We start from the raw sequence: 15,967 nt of genomic DNA, 5'->3' as shown, positions 1-15,967 counted from the left end.
ACAACGACAGCAACAGTGCTCTCTAGGTCTCCTGCAAAGCCACCCCATCCTTCAATCAGCTACAGCAATGCTCGGCACCAACCAGCGGGCCCAGGGACTGTGCTTTGTTGCTGCATTTGATGGTCTGTCACTTCAGGCAGCCGTCCGTGTAGAGCAGTCCAATCCAAAAATGTAGGCCCAGTAACTCCAGCACAGGATCCCTCATTAGAGGGGTAGTGCTCTGTCCTGGCCAATTCCGGTAGATCTCCCCTGGTCATGTGCAAAGTGACTTCTGTCCTTTGATCTGTTCCCACATCTCCAGGCACCACTCCTCTCTGTCTCCTATGGGTGCCCCCCCCCTCTCCCCAGAGCCTTTCAGGCAGCGAGGCTAACTCAACCCTTGCAGGCCTGTCACTGCCTCACTTGTTTTTTTGCAGAAGGAAGCACCTGGGGTCCAACTGGAACAATCAGCTGTGTTAGGGCTTCATAAACGGCAACACCCGGTTACCAGGCATTGTAATCCACTTGGGACAGGAGGATTATTTAGGATTCTTTATTAACATCCAGGAGCACTAGCTCTGGGCGTCCAATCGGCCATCTTGTTGGCCAAAAGCCTCCCAAATTGTTCATGCAAAGGGGGTTATTTGCAAGCGGCCTGCGCTGACGGAGAGTCACTATTTTTAGGCTCCTGTGGCACAGGCCCATCAATCACATCTATGTGGTGACGCAAAGCCAGTCTGTGTGGATTTGCATAGCCTCATAGATATGGAGTAAGGCAAGGCTGTGCAAAGTACTGTGTTGCCTTACTGTGCATCAAGGAGGTGTTCCATGGGCATTGAGATGGGTGTTACCACACAACATTCATGGATTTTAATGCTGCCCAGGATTTACAAAACAACATAAACCTGGGCAGCGCCAAAACCTTACACCTCCCCAGAGCAGGCGCAACGAGGAGAAAAGTTTTAATTTCTCATTGTTCTTTCTTTGTTCATGAAGCAGAAATACACTGAGGAAAACATGTCCCTGCTTACATAAAAGCAATCCTGACTACAACGAAGACACGTTTCCACCATCGTGCAAGGAGGCCTGCACTGGCACTAGGCACCAAATTATGCACTGGTCCTGGCTGAAAGGACAGGGATGGCCATATATCATAGAAATAGTATATTTCTGCTCTTTCATTTTGACACAGGGAAGCACAGCAAAAAGACTTGATGTGCTGCTCGGTGCCACAAACTTCAGTACATTACATTCTGTTTATTTTAGAGCCTGCTAGTTTTAACAGCACAGGCTTTGGTAAGTGAACATTCTTTACTACAAAGGACCAAAGGTTATTATACATTACAGTGCATAGAATTCATGTGAATATAGTATTTTAGTTAATCAAAGGATGATGACATTGACTGTGATTCAACGTGCAAAGGATTTCATGAACAACAGTCAAACAAATTGTAATCTTTTAAGAGCTTTATTTATGATGCATTGCAATATTCATCCTTTTATATCACATTGTGAACACCTCCTCAAAGGCATGGCTTCCACACTAAGTAATAAAGTCAGAGAGAAACAAGACACTGTAATAGATGGAGGAGTCAATAGAAAGACAAACTTTCTTTTTTTTTTCTACATCCATGAATCCATAAATATGTATTGTGCCACTCTGCAACAGTGATATTTGTATGTAAATTACAAGACACGGACAGACGGTATGGCTCTCACCCAGACACAGAGCGAGCACGCAACCCACCTTTATCAGCTCAGCTTCACACTCAATATCCACAAACCTTTTATTTCTGCAACTTAGCTATGCCTATCCCTTGCCCAAGCGGACATCAACAGCAGAAAGACAATTATAATATTATAGCATACCCGACTTCAGATAAGTGGTCTTTAGCCAGAACAAGACATTTAAGCAAGGGAAAGCGCAAGACTACAAACAGCCTTTAAGGTAGAGACTTCATACTTATCTGACAAATGCAACACTTACTAAATTACTCAGCCCATATCTTCATTATGCCTGATGCAGACTTTAGAGGGATCTCACTGACCAGAACACACACAAAGACATCTGCTTCTGCACCAAGACACTTCTGGATGGTGGCGGGCACCCACTTCAAAGTTTGTCAGCTTCTGTCCTGAGGCGCACCATGGGCCACATACACACAAACAGTAGGACTGAGGGATTGACACTTCTGGTGGAGACTGGACATAGATTTCATCGCATGCCAGGTGTCAGATCCTCTGCTGGGGCGGACGAAAGGCCACAGACACTAGGACTGAGGCAAGGACTGCTGTGAACATCACTATGCAACACAAACAACGACAAATGACTTGGCCCCACTGTCTAGAGTGGGACGCATGCATACAAGGAGGATATGGGTGGGATGAGTTCTGCGACGGGGAGCCCCTCACCAAATCATGCAAGATGTGACGAGACAACCTCAGCTAAAAACTGCAGCAGAATTCACGGATGGCATCTTGTGCGCTTCTATTACAAGCCTACCAATTCGGTTTGTTAAAAAGGAGGTTAGTGTCATTTAAAAAAGCAAACAGATTATTCGGGTGGTATGTTAAAAGCGATGGGACGTTTCCTTTTGATTTTCTTCAGACTTGAATCAACTTATCGCTCAGTTGGAGTTTCTTTGCCGCACATTGTCCTGATGGTTTGTGCCAGAGTGGCTCTTCAGAGGCGCTGCTCCCCCATCGTCGTCACCTGGAACCTCGTCTGGCTTTCGCCTCTTCTCATAGATGAAGATGATGGTCACCAGAACCAGCACCTCGGCCACAATCCCCAGGAATGGCCAGAGGGCAGCGAGGCGGCTGCGCACCCGCAGGGAGACGGTGGCGCCTTTGCTGCCGAGCAGGTTGGTGCCGTTGCAGGTTGAGGTGCCTGGGTCGGTCTCCATGCTGAGGGCATTGATCCGCAGTTCTGATTTCGTGCCATTGGATTTGATGTGATAGCGATCACCGGTGCCGTTCAATACAGGCTCGTTGGCACCGTCCATCACCTTGTACCAGTTCCAGTTCTCCACTGGGGGGTAAGATTTGCTCTTACAGGTCATGACCCCGACATCACCTTCTGCAACTTCGATGGTTCCACACACAGGTAGGTCCGTCTTGAAGTGGCAAGTGTACACACCAGAAGTGTCTGAATTCACTTGAGACACATTGTAAGTAAGGGTGGGCGTAGTTCACGAAGTAGCGCTACGTGAAGCTATGCGAAGTGCACTTCGCACTACGCAAACTTCACGTAGCACTACGCGAACTGCGTATTAGCATGTTTGCACTGCGCAAGATGCATTTTCAATGATTGCACAGTGCGGACAAGCATCTGGCACTGTGCAATCATTGAAAACGGCATCTTGCACAGTGCGAGCTGTAGTCTTCTGCTGCTCGAGTAGATTTTTACTCGAGCGCCAGCTTTCTCAACGCGGACTGGTAGTTTCTCATTGCGAGCAGTAGCGAGCATGCGCGACCACTCGCAATGAGAAATCTGACCACCCCACATTGAGAATCCCGCCGGGATGTCATTTTGCTTGCTCGCGGCCGCGAATATGACGTTGAGGACCGTGAGCAAGCAAAATTGACCGCTGCACTACGCTACGCTGCGCTACACGTGTTCGCACTGTGCTACGTGCAGCGCGCGTAGTGCGAAGTTGCGCAAACTTCGCAAACTACGCGAGCGTAGCGTTGTGCTTCGCCCAGGGTTAATTGTAAGCGGTGCTAATGTCGTTGGAGTCATCCTCCCGGAGAATCTTGTCACCCTTCATCCATTTGTGGCCGGTGATTTTTGATGGCAGCAACGTGATGTTGCAGAAGAGAACAGCACTGTTGCCGAAAGTGAGCTCTGAAGGGCTGGTGAACAAAACCGGATGGGAGAGGTCGGCCCAGGCCCCGCTGAGCAGCAGCAGGAGGCAGGCGGTGAGCGACAGCGGTGACCCCATGGCGCTCGCTCCTTTTGTCGGTCTCTCTCGCGTCTGTCTGTCTGTCTGTGTTACAGTGCATAGAGTTCATACAAAATAGTATTTTACTTAATCAAAGGATGATGACATTGACTGTGATTCAAAGTGCAATGGATTTCATTAACAAAAGCCAAAAAAATTGTAATCTTATAAGAGCTTTATTTTCGATGCATTGCAATATTCATCCTTCTATATATCACATTGTGAACACCTCCACCAAGGCCTTGCTTCTACACTAGGTAAAAAAGTAAGAGGGAAACAAGGCACTGAAGTAGATGGAGGATTCATTAGAAATACAAAGTTTCTTGATGTTAAAAAATAACAACGTATAATAATGATTGTATGGATTGTATGACATTTCAACACAAGTGAATGTTTGCATAAAACAATATTTATCACTGAAGGTGTGCTGTATGTTTGAAACAGTATACCAAAGGATAATATTTGATATTAAATTAATCATAATTAATAATTTTCCCTACAGAATGTCAATCTATGAAGCAATGCAAGCGGAGAGTAAAACAGAGCCGGCCTCAATATCCCAAGAGAGCCATTGCTACAAACTAAGGAAGGAGACTCTTGTTTCAGAGGTGGAGCAGCAGGAGGCTGGGGACCACAATCCTTCTGATGCCAGGAGTAGAGCAGGAGCTTCATGTGAGACAGGATTCAGGCGCTATGAGGGAATATTGAAACAAACAAGAGCACAGTGAGTTAGACACCATATGTGCACTGACCAGACAAATCACAGTAGGGTCCCAGCGTAAAACTCTTCATGCACAGCCACTTGTTATATGTTGGAATGAATATGAAAAGAGACTCAATCTTTGTATAATAAGAACAGCCTGCAACAGTTGGTTATTGGTGGAAGATTATTTAGGGCTGTATTAAGTAATTTGCCTAATTAAACTCAGAGATGAAAGAGGGCATCCCAAGTCCTAGTTACAAGTTTAGAAATGTCCACACTCACGTACATTTCTGACCATTCTCAAACTATCATCTGACCTTTTCCCACCTTGGAAGTGGTCAGAAATGTATTCCAGTAAAGTCTACTTTAAATCCCCTTCTGTGATGGGAAGGGTTATGGAACATCCCCAAATTTGGTGCAAGGATTTCTTCACAGGCACACATGTGTGATGGCACAGGGGATGCTTTCCCCCATGCAGAATGATGTGAAATTTAGAATTCCCTTCAGAGGACATAGGAGCCTATAGGTGATGTTGCCTTCCCGGTGTGCTGCAGGCAATGTTTGTGAATTGAAAAAAAAGTTGAATCTATTCAAGCAGAGAGATGAATCTCTGCCCATACTTTTACATCTTCTTTCTGAACAGGGTCCATTATTTACACACTGATGATTCCATTAAGAGTGTTTGGGAATATCAGGTTAGGTGTACGAATTTCAGAAACTTTTAGAAATGGAGCAAACTGAAAAGAATTAAGAGTTTGCTGTGGCATATGAACATTGAGGGAACAAGTAGCGAAATCAGCATGTAGCATGGGGTTATACACAGCATTTTTTTTTATTGTATTTTATTGAGACCAGACAATAAACAATACTTATACAGCAGAATTAGTTATTAATACAGAATAAAATAAAAAGTCGTTAAACAAATTTAGACAAGTAACAAGGCAAAAAAAACATTCCTAACAATTTGAGACTAGAGGAAGCAAAACAGAGACAGAAGAAAATAATTAATGATAGTACGGTTGAATATTGCTTTTCCTTTATCCAACCCATTCCGCCACTGGCGCCCAAATCCTAGTTGCCAGTTGCCGCCAACTCCCCCCTCTACATGAAAAAACTGAGAATTCTAGCCGATGTATAGCTAACAGTCTTGCACCCCACTGCACAAATGTTGGAGCTTCCGGAGAAAGCCACTGAGAAGTTATGCATAGACGGACCTGCGACATGGCAATAAATATGAGGGCTAACTCATTTAAGGTGTTACTGCCAACTAGTGTGTTACCAACCTCCACCCCAAAAATCACAAGTGCCGGAGTCATAATACATCTGATCTTGAGTGTAACATTGATAAAGCACTCGATATCATCGAGAAACCCCCAGAGGGATGGACAAGAATAGAACATATGTATTGCATCCGCAGCCAGCAGTCCACATCGTGCACAGGCATTGCCCATTATGGCACCCCATTTTGCTATCTTAGCAGGTGTGTAATATAAATCTAGCATTGCCATATAGCTTTGAGTCTTAAGTGAGCCTAACACAATAACCTGACTGGCGAGTTCTAACACTGGGGTTAAATCGATACCGGCCCTTCCTAATTTAGCTTCCCACTTAAAGCTTTGGGCTGTCAGATCATCCGGAAGTGTTGAAACTAAATATTGATACAATATACCTATTCTACTTCTCTTCTTGATCAATTCAATAAATGGAACTTTCTCCAGCATAGCAGGAGTTTTCTTCAAGTATTTTTGAATAAAGCTTTGGATCTGTAAATACTTAAAAAAATCACGTGGAGATAACTGAAATTTATCCCTAATATCGCTGTAGGATAGGACTACTCCGTCCTCGACCATATCACCCAACCCATAAATACCTTTGCTTTGCCATCTATGCATAACATGATCCTGAAAGATGCTAGGGAAAATTCGAGTGGCTTTAAAAGGCGTATATAAATTTATATTTGGAATAACTAATTTCCTCCTGATCAACCGCCAAATAGTACATGCAGCGAACAAGACTTTAAAGCGGGTTCTCTTGTAGTAACTGGGTTCGAACCTTGTTCCCAACCACCAAAGTAGATAGATGTGGCCGTAATGCCACATCCTGTATCCTCTTGAGTTTGTGCTACTGGACATCTCGTGAACATGGCGTGGACGGAAACGAAACATTACTGCAAAGCAAACCTTTAAACACATTTCCCAGGTTCATTATTTATTGCTTTGGCGATGCTGTGATTCACGCTATGGAAACGTGCATTCACATTTACCCGCTGTGCACTAGTATCTAAATGTGTGTGTCTGTGTGAACACGAGTCCGTGCCTGTGCTTATAAATGTTTACATGGTTACAAATAAAAACAATGCCCTAAAGGGGATATACATCAGATAGTATTGGAGCGCTTTTTAGAAGCAGCTGTTCAATTTGTAAAGGAAATATTTTTTGACTGTTAGAACTACTGGAAGTTACGACCATAACGTCAAGACTCGAACTATGCTCCCCAGCACCAAAGTACAGAGATGATGCTGTTATGCCACATCCTCTTCAGTGCATGGTATTAGGCATCTCCTCTATATGGCATCTACAAAAACAAGCATTGGCATAGCCAATAGGTCTCGCCTTTGGGACCTTATAAGTTTTTAGCCAGGCAGCACATTATCTATTACATTAGCCATTTAAGATATTAAAGTTTGGGGTAAATCAATGGCGGGAGACAATTCATGTGCTGTCAAAAAAGCCATCAAATAAATGAATATGCAAGCACATTAGTAATAATGTTTTTTTTGTCAGAAATTGATTGATACCTTGAATAACTTCTAGAAGTCATCGGACCAGGTGTTTGCTATGTGCAGATTTGCTTCTGTGTTCTGTCAACCCCACACTTCAGGGAAGGCACAGACATACCCAGTTGAAGCAATGCAGTATGGACTTGAAGCTCCGCCCACTCTGCACCCATATTTTTCATTGGCTTGCTTCATTGTCATTTGTAAAGGCTGGCTTCGGATTCGTTAATAGGCTGGTTAGTCCCTCCTTAGTATCTCCTTGTCTTCATTTGTAACCTCCCATGAGGGATGGCCCTTTTACTTCATATTTATCTGTAAGCACTATTTTCTTTAATGAGTTTCTCCTACTGGAGTCTCAACATGCTTTTCTGCAGCATTCTTCACCATGCAAGCTTTTACTTTACAAGCAGCCCGTGACATTTGCGGACACTTCTTTGAAATGAAATTGGTCCCGCATTTACAGGAGATTGAGCTATTGCCATTGTAAATGACAATGACTTATTTATGTGTTAATTATCAAAACAGATAAATAACAGGCATTGTCATTCACAATGCCAATAGCTTAAACTCTCGCAAATGCGAGACCTATTGCATTGCAAATGCTTGTTGTCCATGTTACTGATATCCACATTAGGTCTCTTCAGTGATGCCAAATAAGATCAATAGTCCTGCCATGTCACTTTCTGTGATGTCACTTCTTGTGATGTTACATGCAAATTAGAGGGGCCTCACATCTTGACTTTCACCCGGGGCCCCAGATGTTCTAGGACCGGCCCTGCGAGGACCTCGAGTAAAATACCTTTTGCAGCGGACCCCAACCCGATCTCAAAAATAGTTGGACTATTACATATTAGTGCATTCGCTTTATCTCCACAAAGCAACACGCCCATTGCTTGGAAAATTGCAGCCCAATAGTACATAACATGACTAGGAACCGACCAACCCCCTCGATCACGGGGAAGACACATCCATTTGGCTGCCCTACGTGAACGCCTATAACCCCACAAAAACCTTTGACAGACCCTATCTGCCTTTGTCAAACTTATTTGGAAAATCAAAAGAGGGATGGTCCTAAATAAATATAAAAACTTAGGAAGGACTAACATTTTGATGACGCTACAGTGTCCATTTAGAGATAGATGCAGGTTACCTAGCCGTTCTAATTTAGAGTTTACATCATCTATAACCGGTAGGATATTTAAATCCGGTATGGTATCCACTGCAGAGGTTATACACACACCTAAATACGTGGCATCCGGAACAACTGGGGCATCTGACATTGGCATACCCGGAGTCTGAACCACCTGGGTCTTTGAAACATTGAGCTTATAGCCCGATACTGCCCCAAAGTGCCCGGCTAATTCTTTAAGTTCCCTAAAAGCAGATAAAACGTCTGATGTTATAATAACTATATCATCTGCATACGCTAACAGATTATACGACGTATTACCAGCTCTTATCGGTATTATACCCTGGTTAGCCTCGATTTTGGAGAGGAAGGGGTCAATATACAGGGCAAACAGCAGGGGTGAACAGGGACACCCCTGTTGTGTGCCCCTAGTGATGGGGAAAGAGCCTGTCCGCTTGCCGGAAATGCGAAGTTGCGCTCTTGGAGAAATATACATCGCAGAAATTGCCCGTATGAATTCTTTTGGAAATCTCTTCCACTTCAAGACGGCCCACATGAACCCCCAGGAGACCCTGTCGAACGCCTTTTCGGCGTCCAACAGGATCAACCCGAGGGGAGAATTAGTAGCATGGGCCCAGTCCAGTAATGCAATGGAACGTCTAACATGGTCAGCTGTATCCCGGCCCTGTGTGAATCCATGCTGATGCACAGAGACCAGAGGGGTTATCACCTGCACAAGTCGGACGGCCATTATTTTTGAGTACATTTTGGAATCCCTATTAATTAAAGAAATCGGCCGGAATGAAGATGGCAATGACTCAGGTTTACCCTTTTTTTTTAAACAAAACTATGGTTGCATTTTGCCATGATTCTGGCCCTATACCCCTCTGGGCTGCTCTTAATACCTCAAGAAAGATCTGGCAAATTTCAGCTAAGAACACGTTATAAAATTCTAATGGGACTGCATCAGGGCCACTAGCCTTGCCATTAGCCAAAGATTTTACTGCGATTTCGACCTCCTCCCATTGAATGGGGGTGGCCAGGAATTCAGCCTGTTCAGGAGAAATAACGACAGTCGCAAGATCCGCTAAAAAGTCCTCTGCGGCCCTCTCTACATTAAGCCCAGAAATATCCTCTCGATATAAGAGGGAGTAGAAGTCCAGAAAAACTTCATTAACCTTTTCCTGGGTATCATGTATAACTCCACGTTCATCTTTAATTTTTACCACCTGACTCTGAACACTTTGCTGGTGGAGTCTCTTGGCCAGGACCCTGCCCGAGTTCTCCCCAAACTCAAACATCTCTGTACGATATTGTAGGTACTTTGACGCAAGATCCTAACCGAAAGACTCCAGCAGCCAAGCCTTAAGGATCGCCACTTTTTGAAGGCAGGAGACTATATCATTCCCATCCTTAATATTTAAAGTCATTTCAATTTCTGCATCCCTAAGCTCTTTAACCCCGATGCGCATCTGCTCTAAATTCCAGCTATAGGAAGAGAAGCTTTTAGTCTTGCCCCTTAGTCTAGCTTTCATCGTGTCCCAAACCACTTGGCCTGTGGCAGAGACCCTATTGATATTCAGAAATTGGACGACCCATTTTTTAATATGTGAACAGTACCCCTCGTCAAATAACAGCTTCCTTTCAAACGTCCAGTCTCTAGGTGGTTTCCTAATTTGTGGCCAAGGACATTCAGCGATCAATGGGTTATGGTCAGAGAGGAGCCGCGGTAAACAAAAGATAACACTGGCAGCTGCAACTTGTTTTGACAAAAAAAATTGTCTAACCTAACATTTTTCCTATGGGGTATAGAATAGAACGTAAATCCATCCTCTGTTTTGTTATGGAGAAACCATAAATCAACAAGACCATGCTCCTGAAGAAGAGCCTGAAGAGCTCTAAAGACTTTTGTTTTTCTCCCCACATAAATGTGAGCACTGGCGAGATCAAGATCACTTAACATATTAATATTCATATCTCCACAGAAAAGAAGTGGACTGGGCCAAGTTGCCAATTCAACATCTAAATATTTGAATACTTCCGGGTTATCTAAATTCGAACCGTATACGTTACAAATTGTTAGCAATTTACCACCTATGCGCAATTCCGCTATAGCCCACCTACCCATTCTATCCCCCAGTGTCCTTTTACATATACGAACACCACTCTTTAAATAAAAAGCGACCCCTCTGATCATAGATGTCTGTTTAGAACAGACTAGCAGCTCAAACCCAGGCAGCCTTAAGCACTCCCGCTTCCCCCATGGAATGTGTGTCTCCTGTATACAAAGTATATCTACACGCACAGAATTGACAATTTTAGAGAAAAGAGCCCGCTTTTTAGCATCGTTAAGGCCACAAATATTCCAAGTACCTATAACAAGTTTATCCTGCCCCATCAAAGCGTAAAAAGATAAAACATAGATAAGCTTTCCTCAGCCTATATGATATACCATAGTACCTGCCTACCATTATATGACCAATCTGTACTGCCAATTCTGCAAAATATGTCTCAAAATGTTTTGTTTTTAAAGCAACCCCACTGGCTCACCCCCACCCCTTACCGCCCCCTACGGCACCCCCCCTCCCCCCACACCCTCACCACCCAAAAAGAGGCTTAAGGACACTGTCCTCAGTGATGTTGCGGTGCAACAACCGTTCCCCCACCCCATCAAATTCCCCACAACACACATATTGCACTCTCTTACCCCCGTATCGAACACAATTTCTAACTCCTCTTAACAGTGTTAAATCACTTTTGGGTACCAAATTTTTACTCAAGAATCCCTAGAAAGTATAGATTGCATAGCTAGAGAGAAACCCAACAATTAAGGTTTCATAAGAGAAAAAAAGAAAGGAAAGAAATAATAACAAAGCAGTTTCTCCTATTCTCCCTATGGTTATAAGCAGTTATGACTGCCATCAATATCTCCCATGGCCAAAAATATTTTTTTACCAAGCGAGTGAAGTACCCAATTATATCATAAACATAAATCGAGAAGTACATACCATTGTAAGGAGAGATACACTAAATGATATTTCAGCAAACAACAGACATTGTGATTAACCCTACCCACCACCCAAAATTCCTGATATCTTAGAAACGAATAACAGGTTGTAAGTTCTCGTTATCTAACTTCTATACTAAGAAGCCCATTTCTTTTTTTTTTAAACATTTTTTAGCATTTTTTAGCCTTTTAACCTTTTTTTGTTAGATCTGATAAGTAGTCCTGCGCCATCCTGCCGGATGTAAAAAACCTCGTTTGGCCATTAATATTTACCTTTAGTTTGGAGGGATTGAGCAGAAAGACCTGGGCTCCTATTGCTTGAAAAGGAGCAAATCATTTCTGCATTTGCCATCGTTCGTTAACAGTTGTCGGACAGAAATCCGGACGAACAAAAAACTCACACCCCATACCAGTTCGTTTTTTGCCAGGTCTTGCTAAGTCATAAAGAGCTTCTCGCAACAAATAGTTATTTAAACAGATCAAAATTGCCCTTGGGGTGAGTTTTGGTCACCCTGTCTATCTCTCCCACGCTGTCGCACCGCAAACGGGAACCTGTGAGCACGAATTACTTCCTTTTCCCAATTCCATGTAGTCAATTCTGGGAACACCTCCTTGAACAACTGAACAACGAACTTACGAGGATCGGACCCCTCTCTTGTTTCTGCAATTCCTAACACACGTAAATTATTACGGCGTGATCTATTCTCTAAGTCTGTGAGCTTCCAGTTCACCTCAGCTTTTGAATTCTGTAAGGACTCTACTGCAGTTTGTTGCTTCGCCAGTGTATCTTCTGCAGAGGATACTCTCTCCTCTACTTCCACCACACGTGATGTTACTTCGGCACATGTTTTTATTAACCGCCGTATGGTATTCTGTAATTTCCTTACAGACCTTGCGTTCCATGCCCCTCCATTTTTGTTTCGCTACGATGTGTCATAAGAGTCTTATAGATCAGGGCAAGCGTAATTGAATCCTCTTCCAGCTCTTCGTCCAAGTTAATCTGCACAAGGGGCTGTATTCGATCACGCTGTACTCCTTCACTAATATTCTTTATTCTCTTCACCGTATCTTGGGACTGAGACTGTTCAGGGTCTTCTCCTTCTTCATCGTCCTGGAGGTCCCGCCAGTGCCCCAAATTGCTGGCGCTATCCAATTCATAATCCTTGTCAGACAGAGTCGTTAAGTCCGACATTGAGTAAAATGTTCCATCTGTCTCGGATTGGAGCCCCTTATCCAATGCCACAGTAGAAAGCTCCACATTTGAACCAGACTGGGAAATAGCATCTTCTACAACCATTGCAAAAGTGTGTGCTTCTGTCTGGACCGGATTCCTTTTTATCGCTGAAAAGCCCTCTTCACTACCAGCTCCCATAGTATGATTTTTGCCGATAAGCTCATTAGTCAGCTCCAAGTTCTCTTTCGGCCTGGTACCCCGCTTTTTATCAAAAACTCGCTGCGACTGCAACTGTTTTTTGTTTAAGAGGTGTCTCTTGAGTCTGTTGGACTGCTGAGTCTCTATAATGGCTCTGTAGAGCTCCTAGTGCACCTTGCCCCCCTTGCGCTTGTAGCTGTGGATCAACCACTGACCCAGCCACTGGTCCAGACTGCATTTTCACATTTTGGGCATTAATGTTTTCACCTCCCACTCCTGCTCCTTTGGCCAGATTAGCTGAGCGGCTTTCAGCGCAAGCTATAGTTGACTTGCAGGATGCCCCTCTCGTTCTAGTTTCGTTGCCACTTGGGTCAGAATGAGTGCTCTCCTCCCCGCACATTGAGGTCCCAGCCGGCGTCTCAGTCGCTGCCCCAGCTTTGTTCCTCGCGTTGCCCCTTCCCTTCGGCGCCATCCTGACGTCAAACAAAGTCTCTTACTATTGCAGATTACAAATCTTATATGAAATACAAGAAGAAACTTAGTTACAGCCCAGCGCAAAAAAGTTCACTGCTCACTAGATTCTTTAGAGCCCCTTTTACCTTTGATACTTCAATGCTTCAAGGGTGCTTCAGAAAGACGCCACAAACACTCGGCTCCTCGGCAAGGATCTTCGGTGCATTCCGTAGAATACTGGGCTGGGAAGATGTTGCAACAAAGTTTCTAGCTCATTTAACTCGACAAATAAGCCGAGCCGAGCACAATATGCAGCCGCTCGACAAGGAATCCAGAGGCGACGGGATAGTAAGCAAGGTTTTTCCAGCACACGGGACCTGGGCAGTCACTGCCTCGGGGCGTCACACTTGCACGGTCGGTCAATTACAGCCAGCTGAGGCCGCTGATACCGCTCTCTCCAGATGCCGCGAGGAATGCCTGAAGCGGCAAGCACAGAAGCTTTTCCGATGCTGAAAGGACGCTGATCCCACGAAGCACCATTAGCTTTTGAATCGGTTGCAGTCCGTCCAAGAAACGGAGGAAGAAGGTGAGTTGTTTCTTGAGGTATGCTGGTCCTGTGTTGTGAAGTGCCTTGTGTGTATGGGTGAGGATCTTGAAGGTGATCCTCTTGTTGACGGGAAGAAAAGTGTAGGTTTCTCAAGTGGGGTGTGATGTGGCTGTGGTGAGGGATCTCGAGGATCAGGCGTGCAGAGGCGTTCTGTATGTGTTGCGCACGTGTCAGTATTTTGGCCAGGGCTCCCTGTAGAGGGCGTTTCCGTAGTCCAGTCTTCTGCTGATGAGGGCCTGGGTGACCGTTCTTCTAGTGTCAGTGGGGATCCACCTGTAGATCGTTCGGAGCATGCGGAGGTTGTTGAAACATGAGGATGAGATGGCGTTGACTTGCTTGGTCATGGAGAGTGTTGGATCAAGGATGAATCCCAGGTTGTGTTCATGGTCGTGGGTGTCGGTGCTGCTCCCAGGATCGTTGGCCACCAGGAGTCATCCCAGGCTGATAGGGTGGAGCCGAGGATGAGGACCTCCGTCTTGTCCGAGTTCAGCTTCAGACGGCTGTTGTTCATCCATTTGGTGATGGCTTTCATGCCTTCGTGTAGTTTGATTTTGGCGGTGAGAGGGTCATTGGTGAGGGAGAGGATGAACTGTGTGTCATCGACGTAGAAGATGATGTTGAGGCCATGCAGTCTGACGACGTGGGCAAGCAGGGCCATGTAGATGTTGAACAGTGTCTGGCTGAGGGAAGATCCTTGGGGTACGCTGCAGATGATCTTGGAGGCTTCTGATCAGTAGGGAGGGAGACGGACGCTTTATGTTCTGCCGGAGAGGAAGGAGGTGGTCCATTCCAGTGCTTTGCCTTGGATTCCTGCATTGTGGAGGCGAGTGTGTAGGGTGCGTAGTTATGCCATATAAGTTCCAGAAACTGCATAAAATTGCCATGGCTTATTTATTGAGAAAGGCAATATATTGTATAGTAACTGGTAGTAATATAAAGTGGGGAAACTATGTATAGTGCAGAGGACAAAGAAAAAAATATGCAGGCAGCAAGCATGCTTGAAATGTGTGCTGACAATAAAAACATGCAGCCGAAAAGAACGCAAATCATAATCCGTTCTAATGAAATATCTACACTGTCTGTGAAGTGGTTAACTAGTATTGAGTGAAGGCGTACAAACAGAGGGAGATTAGAAGAATTATATACAGCCATCAATAAAGTTTTGCAAAGTCTATGACTTTAATGTACAATATACAGTAAAGATATGCATTCAGTAAGGACAACAAGAGGAGATAAGGTTAAGGACGAAGAATTGAACTAAAATTAAATTCAGCTCAAAACGTTCTCCCAATAAAAATGTGACAAACATATTTTAGTGCTGTTGTGATTTAAGTGGTGGAAGGGTGAATTGTTGAAATTACGAGAAGATGAGGTAAAAGGTGTCATAACGCTTTTTTTAAAAGGTGTAAACCATGTTGTACAGCAGCTCAAGTGATCTGCAATATGTAAAGAAACACCATTGACAAAGCCTATAGGTTTTGCATGGGTGAAGAGTGGTTGAAGAAGTAGATGTTAAATTGTGTTCTTTCTCTCTTGGGTGGTCAGAGGCATTTGTAGGACTAGCCAGAACAGAAGTGGTCCTGCCTGCTTCAGTCCAGTGTGACTCACTTTTGTAAAGTTTATCATTTATTTGCTTGGCAGGTTTGCAAACCTCCTGTGGGCACTTGGAACCGTGACAGGAGTATGTATACAACTTGCATGCACATTATTCAGAAGAAACTATTGTGTAAATGCACCACATAGATTCACCCTTGTGCATGTTTTGCAAGGCATGCAAACACAAACATTCAGAAGTGAGCATTTCTGTACAATTTTGCAGGGATAATGGTCTGAGGTCAGGGTGACTGGTGCATGAATGAAGGTTGATAAGAGTCAGGATGCAGGGGGATTATATGTCTCAATGCATGGTGATTAATGGTGTCTAAGTGCAGCATTAGCACTGTGCGCATGGTCTGTGAGCAGCATCTACCTGACAGCACAATGTCAGGGAGACTGTG

General features: G+C 44.3%; 1 long non-coding RNA gene and 1 pseudogene across 1 annotated transcript in view; both read right to left on the bottom strand.

The window, feature by feature from the left end:
* Positions 1 to 2,463: 2,463 nt before the first annotated feature.
* On the bottom strand, positions 2,464 to 3,923 carry LOC144762999 (basigin pseudogene; annotated as a pseudogene).
* A 157-nt stretch (positions 3,924 to 4,080) lies between these two features.
* The window catches only part of LOC144762035 (uncharacterized), a 33,530-nt gene continuing 21,643 nt past the window's right edge, over positions 4,081 to 15,967 (bottom strand). The window contains exon 3 of the long non-coding RNA XR_013596013.1: positions 4,081 to 4,614. This is a non-coding gene — a long non-coding RNA (uncharacterized LOC144762035). The remainder of the gene's footprint in view (positions 4,615 to 15,967) is intronic.

This window comes from Lissotriton helveticus, chromosome 6 (assembly GCF_964261635.1).
Source record: "Lissotriton helveticus chromosome 6, aLisHel1.1, whole genome shotgun sequence".
NCBI classification, from domain to species: domain Eukaryota; kingdom Metazoa; phylum Chordata; class Amphibia; order Caudata; family Salamandridae; genus Lissotriton; species Lissotriton helveticus.
The sequence above is the reverse complement of the archived record's forward strand: the minus strand, read 5'-3'. Positions and strand labels throughout refer to the sequence as shown.